General features: G+C 49.1%; 1 protein-coding gene across 5 annotated transcripts in view; it reads right to left on the minus strand.

Moving 5' to 3' along the window:
* The window catches only part of LOC128686311 (uncharacterized), a 51,887-nt gene that overhangs the window by 12,098 nt on the left and 27,391 nt on the right, over nucleotides 1-12,398 (minus strand). For 4 of the 5 annotated variants that reach the window (XM_053773144.2, XM_053773147.2, XM_053773145.2 and 1 more), the window contains one exon: nucleotides 4,105-4,257. The exons of the other annotated variant lie outside the window; for it this stretch is intronic. The gene's annotated coding sequence lies outside the window, so the exon portion shown is untranslated. The remainder of the gene's footprint in view (nucleotides 1-4,104; nucleotides 4,258-12,398) is intronic. 5 annotated transcript variants of the gene reach the window in all.

Consider the following 12,398-nt stretch of genomic DNA (forward strand, 5'->3'; position numbering starts at 1 on the left):
CTCCTCCTCCGTGTCACAGGTATCTCCCTCTCCTCCTCCGTGTCACAAGTATCTCCCACTCCTCCGTATCACAGGTATCTCCCTCTCCTCCGGGTCACAGATATCTCCCACTCCTCCGTGTCACAGGTATCTCCCACTCCTCCGTGTTACAGGTATCTCCCACTCCTCAGTGTCACAGGTATCTCCCACTCCTCCGTGTTACAGGTATCTCCCACTCCTCAGTGTCACAGGTATCTCCCACTCCTCCGTGTCACAGGTATCTCCCACTCCTCAGTGTCACAGGTATCTCCCACTCCTCCGTGTCACAGGTATCTCCCACTCCTCCGTGTCACAGGCATCTCCCACTCCGTGTCACAGGTATCTCCCACTCCTCCGTGTCACAGGTATCTCCCACTCCTCCGTGTCACAGGTATCTCCCTCTCCTCCGTGTCACAGGTATCTTCCACTCCTCTGTCACAGGTATCTCCCACTCCTCTGTGTCACAGGCATCTCCCACTCCGTGTCACAGGTATCTCCCACTCCTCTGTGTCACAGGTATCTCCCACTCCTCCGTGTCACAGGTATCTCCCACTCCTCCGTGTCACAGGCATCTCCCACTCATCCGTGTCACAGGTATCTCCCACTCATCCGTGTCACAGGTATCTCCCACTCCTCCGTGTTACAGGTATCTCCCTCTCCGCGTCACAGGTATCTCCCATTCCTCCGGGTCATATGTATCTCCCTCTCCTCCGTGTCACAGGTATCTCCCACTCATCCGTGTCACAGGTATCTCCCACTCCTCCGTGTCACAGGTATCTCCCACTCCTCCGTGTCACAGGTATCTCCCACTCCTCCGTGTCACAGGTACCTCCCACTCCTCCGTGTCACAGGTACCTCCCACTCCTCCGTGTCACAGGTATCTCCCACTCCTCCGTGTCACAGGTACCTCCCACTCCGTGTCACAGGTATCTCCCACTCCTCTGTGTCACAGGTATCTCCCACTCCTCTGTGTCACAGGTATCTACCACTCCTCTGTGTCACAGGTATCTCCCACTCCTCTGTGTCACAGGCATCTCCCACTCCTCTGTGTCACAGGTATCTCCCACTCCGTGTCACAGGTATCTCCCACTCCTCTGTGTCACAGGCATCTCCCACTCCTCCGTGTCACAGGTATCTACCACTCCTCTGTGTCACAGGTATCTCCCACTCCTGCGTGTCACAGGTATCTCCCACTCCTCCGTGTCACAGGCATCTCCCACTCCGTGTCACAGGTATCTCCCACTCCTGCGTGTCACAGGTATCTCCCACTCCTCCGTGTCACAGGTATCTCCCTCTCCTGTGTCACAGGTATCTCCCACTCCTCCGTGTCACAGGTATCTCCCACTCCTCCGTGTCACAGGTATCTCCCACTCCTCCGTGTCACAGGTATCTCCCACTCCTCCGTGTCACAGGTATCTCCCACTCCTCCGTGTCACAGGCATCTCCCACTCCTCCGTGTCACAGGCATCTCCCACTCCTCCGTGTCACAGGTATCTCCCACTCCTCCGTGTCACAGGTATCTCCCACTCCTCCGTGTCACAGGTATCTCCCACTCCTCCGTGTCACAGGCATCTCCCACTCCTCCGTGTCACATGTATCTCCCACTCCTCTGTGTCACAGGTATCTACCACTCATCCGTGTCATAGGCATCTCCCTCTCCTGTGTCACAGATATCTCCCACTCCTCCGTGTCACAGAAATCTCCCACTCCTCCGTGTCACAGGTATCTCCCACTCCTCCGTGTCACAGGCATCTCCCACTCCTCCGTGTCACAGGCATCTCCCACTCCTCCGTGTCACAGGCATCTCCCACTCCTCCGTGTCACAGGCATCTCCCACTCCTCCGTGTCACAGGCATCTCCCACTCCTCCGTGTCACAGGCATCTCCCACTCCTCCGTGTCACAGGCATCTCCCACTCCTCCGTGTCACAGGCATCTCCCACTCCTCCGTGTCACAGGCATCTCCCACTCCTCCGTGTCACAGGCATCTCCCACTCCTCCGTGTCACAGGCATCTCCCACTCCTCCGTGTCACAGGTATCTCCCACTCCTCTGTCACAGGTATCTCCCACTCCTCCGTGTCACAGATATCTCCCACTCCTCCGTGTCACAGGTATCTCCCACTCCTCTGTGTCACAGGTATCTCCCACTCCTCCGTGTCACAGGTATCTACCACTCATCCGTGTCACAGGTATCTACCACTCATCCGTGTCACAGGTATCTACCACTCATCCGTGTCACAGGTATCTCCCACTCCTCCGTGTCACAGGTATCTACCACTCCTCCGTGTCACAGGTATCTCCCACTCCTCTGTGTCACAGGTATCTACCACTCATCCGTGTCACAGGTATCTCCCACTCATCCATGTCACAGGTATCTCCCACTCATCCGTGTCACAGGTATCTCCCACTCATCCGTGTCACAGGTATCTCCCACTCATCCGTGTCACAGGTATCTCCCACTCCTCTGTGTTACAGGTATCTCCCACTCATCCGTGTCACAGGTATCTCCCACTCATCCGTGTCACAGGTATCTCCCACTCATCCGTGTCACAGGTATCTCCCACTCATCCGTGTCACAGGTATCTCCCACTCATCCGTGTCACAGGTATCTCCCACTCATCCGTGTCACAGGTATCTCCCACTCATCCGTGTCACAGGTATCTCCCACTCATCCGTGTCACAGGTATCTCCCACTCCTCCGTGTCACAGGTATCTCCCACTCCTCCGTGTCACAGGTATCTCCCACTCCTCCGTGTCACAGGTATCTCCCACTCCTCCGTGTCACAGGTATCTCCCACTCATCCGTGTCACAGGTATCTCCCACTCCTCCGTGTCACAGGTATCTCCCACTCATCCGTGTCACAGGTATCTCCCTCTCCTCCGTGTCATAGAGTACTTCCAAATGATACGAAGAATTCCCATTCGTTTAGAAGTTGAATTTATGTACCTTTTCTGGCTGTGATAACTTCCCTGCCTCTCTAAATAGAAGGCCAAACGTGATTATTCCTATGTCTTCACCATGTTTTTCGTTTTATGAGATATTTTGCCTGCGTTTTGTATCCTGATCTTCGTTTATTTCCGTATCTGTTTAGTTAGAATTTGCCATCGTTGGACTTTGCGTTATTTTCCTCTGCCTCTAGAAGTCTCTGTTGAGATATATTTGTATTTTTTTTCCTAACTCCTCTACTGACGTAACTTACACACGTATTTTGGTATCGTCTGCCAGTAATGATACGCAGCTGTGGTTAGTGTTTTCATTCATGTTTGATGTGAGAATGAGAAACAACAAAGGTACCAGAACGGTAAAGGTACGAAACTTAACATTATACACAACTAAAACTGGATCTCGTTTGGTTTAACAGCAACACTCTCTGCGATCTCTTTTGTTAGGAATTTGGAAATCTATCCCCGCTCCAGGCACCATCATGATGGTCTTAAACAAGTCGTTATTCAGTTATGGTTCTGGTGAACGTAGACTGTGTTAGTTTGTTAGTTTTAACTCCTATCGACTGTCTGTAACGAACTAAAGTAAATTCATTGTATATACACAGAGATATGCACCTCTTGATTTTTCTACGATGTGGTGGTATTTGTGGGCCTAATGTTCCGCTAATTTGGTTGTGTTTCATCTCGTGTTTGTGTGTTCAAGTTTCATTTCAAACATCCCGTGTCAAGATTAGAATTAATTTGTTAAAATCATGCTGAATTATGTTCATTCCGTGTTAAAAGAATGTTGTACTAAATCTGTCTTTTCCTTCTCGTTACACTTTACGCTGACAAATTTTTTTACTTGACGAAATGAACACTTGTAAACCAGGATGCCACCAGACATAACCCTAATTTTTAAAGGGGTGGACCTGTAAGCCAGCGAAAGGTCTCGGTCAGAGTTCCAATGGCGGGTTATCATATGACTAAGACCTGCTTCGGGAAACAACTGTCTTGTTTCCTGACAAATCATACCTAACCTAACCACCAGACAGAGATCCATATTTTTTTTCAAGACACTAAAACACTGTTTACAGCTTCAAGTCGCCAACTTTTAAACAAATTTAATGAAAGATATTAGAGACATCGGCACACTTCTTACCTCACTCCTCCACCATAAGACACAAACACTGGCAAAATGTTGATATTTTCGTGAGAACAAGTTGTTCTTTCTAAGGCTGGAGGTGATCGCTGCAACCCACACCAGCGCTGGAAGAACACTGACGCTTGGTAACTCACTGTTACTGAAGCAACTCTGCAAGAAAACGGAGTGCGGAGCCTCGGCGGATGCTGAATGTTATGACATAAATAAAAATAAAATTTCAATTTCAAATCATAATTCAAAAAATATAAAATAATTTGAGCCTACACTTAGATTAGTAACATCCCTTCCTCACCTCCCTTGAGCTATAATAACCCGAGTAATCCAACGATACACTTTTAAATCCTCCCTCATTAGATGTGATCTGGAACTATCAACTGGTAGGTAACAGGGACAGCAGGGATTAAGAGGCTGGGCCCCATGTACCACACCTTGTCCAGGATTATACCCGGGTCCTTTCGGTTCTCAGCCGAACGCCTTATTTCCGTCGAGCTGCGAGGTGGCAGGTAAAGTTCCTGGAATGTTACATAACTCGTTCCCTATCACTCGTTCATTATCACTGGTTCACCATCACTTGTTGACCATCAGTGGTTTACTATGTGCCATTTACTGTGTGTACCACTAACAACAATCTTCAATACATCTTTCGAAACAGGGCAACTGCCTGAGGTATGTGGAAGACAGCAAATGTAGTCCGATTTTTAAGAAAGAAGACAGACAGGCTGCACTAAATTACTGACCAACGTCGCTGACACGTACTGTACGTAAAGTTATGGAGAAGAGTAACAGGAAAAGAGTGGTGAGCACCTAGAAAGGGATGGACTAATACATGATAACCAGAACGGCCTCAAGGAAGGGAAATCCTGCATCACAAACCTATTGGAGTTCTATGACAAGGTAAGAGAAGTAAGACAGGAGAGAGAGAAATGGGTAGACTGCATCTTCTTGGACTGTAAGAAGGCTTTTGCCATATAATCCACACAAGAGACTGGTTGAAAAGCTAGAGGAGCAGGCAGGAATAGGAGGGAACGTATTGCAATGGATCATGGAATAACTGACAAGAAGGAAACAACGTGTGTCGGTAAGGGACGAGATGTCATAGTGGATACATTTTTCGAATGGGGTTCCACAAGGGTCTATTCTAGGTCCGTGTTGTTTCTTGAATATGTGAATGACATGAAGAAAACGGATAGTTAGAGGTGTTCCTGTTTGCATACGATGTAAAACTAATGAGGAGAATACAAACGGACGAGAACCAGGTGAGCCTACAAGGGGATCTGGACAGGCTGCAAGCCTGGTCGAACAAATGGCTCCTGGAGTTTAACCCCAGCAAGTGCAAAGTTAAAGTTTGGGGAAGGGCGAAGGAAACCGCAGATGGAGTAGAGCCTAAGAGGTCAAAGGCTGCAAAACGTACTCAAGAAAAGGGATACTGGAGTGAGCATCATACCCAGCACATCTCCTGAGGTGCACATCAACCAAATAACTGCCGCAGCTTATGGGCGCCTGGCAAACATGAGAATAGCGTTTCGACATCTAAGTAAGGAGTAATTCACGACACTGTACACCGTGTACGTCAGGCTCTAATTGGAGTATGCAGCATCGGTATGGAACTCACACCTAGTTAAACACGTTAATAAATTAACAAGACTAGTCCAGGAGCTGAGGGGTTTATCCTACGAGGAGAGGTTCAGGGGATTCAACCTAACAACACTTCATGGCTTTGCACTTGGTGGGGTTAAACTCCAGGAGCCAGTTGCTGGACCAGGCTTGCAGCCTGTCCAGTTCCCTTTGTAGTCTTGCCTGATCCTCATCCGATTGAATTCTCCTCATTAGCTTCACATCGTCTGCAAACAGGGACACTTCTGAGTCTATCCCTTCCATCATGTCATTTACATATACGTACCAGAAACAGCACCGGCCCTAGGACTGACCCTTATGGACCCCATTCGTCTCAGGTGCCCACTGATAGCTCGTCAGGTACCATGACTCGGTGTTGCCTCCCTGTCAGGTATTCTCTGATCCATTGCAGTGCCTTTCCTGTTTTACCTGCTTGATTATTATAATAAAAAAGAAGCGCTAAGCCACAAGGGTCATGCAGCACTGCAGGGCAGGGAAGGATGTATGGATATTGGGTAGCAAGAGGGAGAGGGATGATTATTAGGTTATGGAGTGCAGCAGGGCAGTGGATAGTGTAGGGGTAGAGGGTAGCAAGAGATTGAGGTAGAAAAGATTGAGGGGAGTGCTAGACGTATCATCAGAGTTTGTGGAGTAGATCAGATGGTGTCAAAAAGTCAATGACAGAGTCCGGATTAAAAGAGGGTCCATCAGCAAGAAGGGAAGGTAAAGAAAGAACAGCAGAGCAGACACAACGTTGGAGGTCAATTCTGCGTGCTCGTTGATAGAGTGGGCAATCCAAGAGAATGTGGCTAATAGATACTGGAACCTGACAATTCTCACAGAGAGGAACAGGGTGCCTCTCCATGAGATACCCGTGAGTAAGACGAGTGTGGTCGATGCGAAGACAGGAGAGAGTAGTCTCCCAACCTCGACACTGATGACAAGAAGATGGCCAGGAACCTATACTCGGTTTAATAGAATGAAGTTTGTTAAAGAGCAGATCAGACCAGATTATTACCAACAGGTGCGATGGTGGGAAGTAATTACAGTAAAATAGCCCGTAAATGGAACACCTCTATATGAAACTGGGAGGTCATGGACTACTGACCGTGCAGCAGTGCCTGCCTGTTCATTGCCCAGTACGTCAAAATGACCAGGGACCCAACAAAAAACATTATCTTTGTGCTTGGTAGAGATATGGTGTAACCAAAGTTGGATACAAAGAACTAGGGGGTGAGGTGTATCAAATGCTTGTATAGCTTGAAAAGCACTAAGGCATTACGAACACTTCGAGCAATGGAGATTTTTTTGACTTCTGAGAAGTAGAGGGGCGATGGGGAGGAGGTGTTTTACGAGGTCTTGTCGATACTGGAATTTGTGAGGGAGAAGATGAAGAAATGAGAACAGACTGAGGTGTTGAGGTAGGGACTTCTGAGTCCAGGACAGCAAAAGATTTAGACAGGAGTGACTATGGAAGGGGTAACCACAGAGGAGGCTGCAGAAGATGGGACCCCAGAGGTGGGGGACGTTTAGAAACACGAGAATAAGAAATACGGGTAGTCTCCCTTGGAGGCATAGATGAGAAACTGCCATAGCTTAGGGGAAACCTTCTGCCTCTTTGAGACAACGAATTTCTCGCTCATTTAAGTAAACTTGGCAACGGCGAGAGTAAGATGGGTGAGCCTCATGACAATTAAGGCAAGAGGGAGGTAGACTACAAGACGTATTGGAATGGTCATCGGCACCACAGACTGGGCATTCGGCTATAGATCTGCAATATTTCGCTGGATAACCAAACCACCAGCAATTTCTACACTGTTGTGCTGTAGGGATCACCTTTTGAACTTATAAACGATGTCCCGCTATATAAACAGAGGATGGGAGTTCAGGGCATCGAAAGTTAATCGGGCTACATTGCAAGGGTATCATCTCCGCCTGCGAGCAGGGAGGACATAAGTGTCTACTTTGAGGATTTGGAGGTCTTGGAGTTCCAGCTGTTCTAGGATGTCATCGTCACATGTCTGAAAATTCTGTCAGACAATGATATGGGGCAGAATGACAGTACTACTACTAGAATTGAGGGAATAATGTTTTTGATAGTGACAGGAATAGTATCGACACTTGAAAGAAGAGAAAAGTCATGAGCTTGGTTAGCATTCTGGACAGCGACGATGCGTGTACCACTCTTGAAAGTATGAAAGGATATATCTCTACCAACATGGTGTAACAGTGCCTTGCCAATATTATGGTCAGAAAGATAGGCAGTAGAGGAAGTCGGTCGTAAAGTAAAGAATTTAGTCCATTGTGCGTTCTGAAACTGAGCATGGAAAGGGAGTCTGTGACATGCTGTTCTTTTCTGAGTAGAATGAGAAGGAAGCAAAGAAGTATCATCAGGCAATTGTCGTGGGCATTTAGGAGTGGGACCAGAGTTGGTCTGACGTGGGACGGGCTGGAGATTCGAAAATTGCAGCACTATAGAGCGAGAGGCCGGAAGCATAGTCAAAGAAGAGCAGAGGTCAGACAAAACAGCACCAGCAAGAGGTACAGGGGCATTAAAAGTGTCTGAAAAGTGGTCAAAAAACGAGGCAGGGTCAGAACAGGGTGCGGTATTAAGAAGGGGCGGAGAGCAGGTTCATGGATTGGGGAATCCATGGTTAGATCACTTCTTTCTGTTTGTTTTTTAGAAAAAAAAGGAAAGAAAAAACAGGTGGGGGAAACATAGAGGAATAGCTACTAGGAGGAAAAAAAGGGCCGTAAATCCCCCTCCGCGCCCAAGAGGACCTCAGCACCGCATGTAGTGCAGATGCTACATGGAATCTGTGCCATACCCTACCCTTCATGCCAGTAAACCAGCAATCCAGGATAGCAACCTCACATCCACCGAGCCACCTCGGTAGACAAAAGAGAGGGCGGCCAGACACCCGCCACAAAGCATACCTCCTTTGGTCACCACCCCCTGGAATCAGACAGGCAGCCTCCAGAGATACGCCCGTCACCTGAAAGACACCCAAAGCCACCCCCCGGGAGATCGGAGAGGGATCCGGACATCAGGTCTTCCAGATTCCAGGGCAAACTACACCACTGCCATTGACCTCAGTGGAATGGGATGGACCCCGGTACCCTTCCCACTACCTAGGAACTAGATTGCCTGTAGGAAAAATCCCAAATGCCGAAAAGAGGAAGAGAATAGGGGAGTATTACAACCCAGGAGTCCAAATAGCCTGTTATCCTGGGTGTAAAGGGAGCAAAATAAACACAGCAGAAAAGTTTTGACTTGTATTATCCTTCACCAATTTAGAACAGCAATATGTACACTATATACACTATGTACAGTGATAGGTATTAGTGCACTCCACGGTAAGCAAGGCAGAATAGAAGCCACAAGAGAGCAGACCGTGATTCAACCAGCTCTAGAATTGGAATGACAAGGGCAGACAGGAGAGTGGTACCCACATAACCTCTACGGTTGCCAAAACCATCTTATTGGCTGGAACCTGGTTACTAGTTGAACGACGGGGCCCCATTGTCAACTCTTAGTCACCTGGTTCGCTGGTTGAGGGAGATAGCCTGTAAATGAGGGTGTGTACATGCGCCGAATAAAGGTTACGTACTCTTTGCATGCCACAGGGAGGGATGGGGAAGAGGAGGAGGAGGAAAGGGAAAAATGTAAGATGGGGAGGATGGGATAGGGTAGGGGAGATTGGGGGTAATTAGGTTTGGTCAGAGGAAGGAAACCAAAAGGTCTAATTCCTCAGACCAAGAGTCTGGCCAAAGAGCTCCCATTGAAGAGAATTTACCTGCCTAATCCTCTACCTTTTGCACTAATCTATGTGCAACTGTGTCGAAAGCCTACTTGCAGTCCAAGAAAATGCAGTCTACCCACCCCTCTCTCTCTTGTCTTACTTCCGTCACCTAGACGTAAAACTCCAGTAGGTTTGTGACCCAGGATTTCCCTGAAACCGTGCTGGTTGTTGCATGTAAGTTCGTTCCTTTCTAGGTGCTCCACCACTCTTCTGATAATCTTCTCCATAACTTTGCTTACTATACATATCAGTGACACTAGTCTGTTGATTAATGCTGTGTGCATGTTTGTCTCCTTTAAAATTGGGACTACATTTGCCTTTTTCCACATGTCAGGTAGTCGCCCTGTTTCTATATGTGTTGATTGTGTGTGTGTATGTGTGTGTGTGTGTGTGTGTATGTGTGTGTGTGTGTGTATGTGTATGTGTGTGTGTGTGTGTGTGTGTGTAAATGTATGTTTAAGATTTTTTTAAGTTAGAAAAACTGGATACATCTGCAATGTTCACCTACTCTGTTCTGTATGACAGTTACACAGCAGGAATCAGAGCTAATTATGTCTTCCAGTAATTTTCCGTTACGCACAATGGGATTTACAGTGTGTGGGAGAGGGGCGGGGTATGTCAGTGTGTGGGAGAGGGGCGGGGTATGTCAGAGTGTGGGAGAGGGGCGGGGTATGCCAGTGTCTGTGTGGGTGAGGGGCAGGGTATGTCAGTGTGTGTGTAGGTGAGAGGCGGGTTTGTCAGTGTGTGTGTGGGTGAGGGGCGGGGTATGTCAGTGTGTATGTGGGTGAGGGGCGGGGTATTTCAGTGTGTGTGTGGGTGAGGGGCGGGGTATGTCAGTGTGTAGAGGGGCGAAGTGTGGGTGAGGGGCGGGGTATTTCAGTGTGTGGGAGAGGGACGGGGTATGTCAGAGTGTGGGAGAGGGGCAGGGTATGTCAGTGTGTGGGAGAGGGACGGGGTATGTCAGAGTGTGGGAGAGGGGCAGCGTATGTCAGTGTGTGGGAGAGGGACGGGGTATGTCAGTGTGTGGGAGAGGGGCAGGGTATGTCAGTGTGTGGGAGAGGGACGGGGTATGTCAGAGTGTGGGAGAGGGACGGGGTATGTCAGTGTGTGGGAGATGGAGGGTATGTCAGTGTGTGGGAGATGGAGGGTATGTCAGTGTGTGAGAGAGGGACGGGGTATGTCAGAGTGTGGGAGAGGGACGGGGTATGTCAGTGTGTGGGAGATGGAGGGTATGTCAGTGTGTGGGAGATGGAGGGTATGTCAGAGTGTGGGAGAGGGGCAGGGTATGTCAGTGTGTGGGAGAGGGGCAGGGTATGTCAGTGTGTGGGAGAGGGACGGGGTATGTCAGAGTGTGGGAGAGGGACGGGGTATGTCAGTGTGTGGGAGATGGAGGGTATGTCAGTATGTGGGAGATGGAGGGTATGTCAGTGTGTGGGAGAGGGACGGGGTATGTCAGAGTGTGGGAGAGGGACGGGGTATGTCAGTGTGTGGGAGATGGAGGGTATGTCAGTGTGTGGGAGATGGAGGGTATGTCAGAGTGTGGGAGAGGGGCAGGGTATGTCAGAGTGTGGGAGAGGGACGGGGTATGTCAGTGTGTGGGAGATGGAGGGTATGTCAGTGTGTGGGAGATGGAGGGTATGTCAGAGTGTGGGAGAGGGGCAGGGTATGTCAGAGTGTGGGAGAGGGACGGGGTATGGGCGTGTTTCCTAGTGTCAACATGGTCGTCACTGAATATTTAATATCATACTGGTATGCTTTATACTTTCAAGACAAAACAAATCCTTCCTCGAGACAATAAAATCTTTGAAAAAAAAAATGAAATGAACCTATACGTGATATTCATAACATTTCACAATGGAGGTAAGGAATTTTTTTGTAACATTGGTGAGGCGGGAACCATGGATCAATAAAGCTGTAAGTCAGTGTTGTTGTATATCTGTATCAATCACATCCCTCCCTCCCCCCACATCCTTCCACAAACAGCTCTTAACGTAGTGTTGATGTACATGTTGTGGTCTACAATATTTATTGTTCTAGAGTTTAATGTTAGTGCCGGTGGTCGCTCCTCTGTCCTCCTACCCTCACCACACACCTGACACCAGTGGTACTGTCCTCCTACCCTCACCACACACCTGACACCAGTGGTACTGTCCTCCTACCCTCACCACACACCTGACACCAGTGGTACTGTCCTCCTACCCTCACCACACACCTGACACCAGTGGTACTGTCCTCCTACCCTCACCACACACCTGACACCAGTGGTACTGTCCTCCTACCCTCACCACACACCTGACACCAGCGGTACTGTCCTCCTACCCTCACCACACACCTGACACCAGTGGTACTATCCTCCTACCCTCACCACACACCTGACACCAGCGGTACTGTCCTCCTACCCTCACCACACACCTGACACCAGTGGTACTATCCTCCTACCCTCACCACACACCTGACACCAGTGGTACTGTCCTCCTACCCTCACCACACACCTGACACCAGTGGTACTGTCCTCCTACCCTCACCACACACCTGACACCAGTGGTACTGTCCTCCTACCCTCACCACACACCTGACACCAGTGGTACTGTCCTCCTACCCTCACCACACACATGACACCAGTGGTACTGTCCTCCTACACTCACCACACACCTGACACCAGCGGTACTGTCCTCCTACCCTCACCACACACCTGACACCAGCAGTACTGTCCTCCTACCCTCACCACACACCTGACACCAGTGGTACTGTCCTCCTACCCTCACCACACACCTGACACCAGTGGTACTGTCCTCCTACCCTCACCACACACCTGACACCAGCAGTACTGTCCTCCTACCCTCACCACACACCTGACACCAGTGGTACTGTCCT

Source organism: Cherax quadricarinatus, chromosome 17, assembly GCF_038502225.1.
Source record: "Cherax quadricarinatus isolate ZL_2023a chromosome 17, ASM3850222v1, whole genome shotgun sequence".
Taxonomy (NCBI): domain Eukaryota; kingdom Metazoa; phylum Arthropoda; class Malacostraca; order Decapoda; family Parastacidae; genus Cherax; species Cherax quadricarinatus.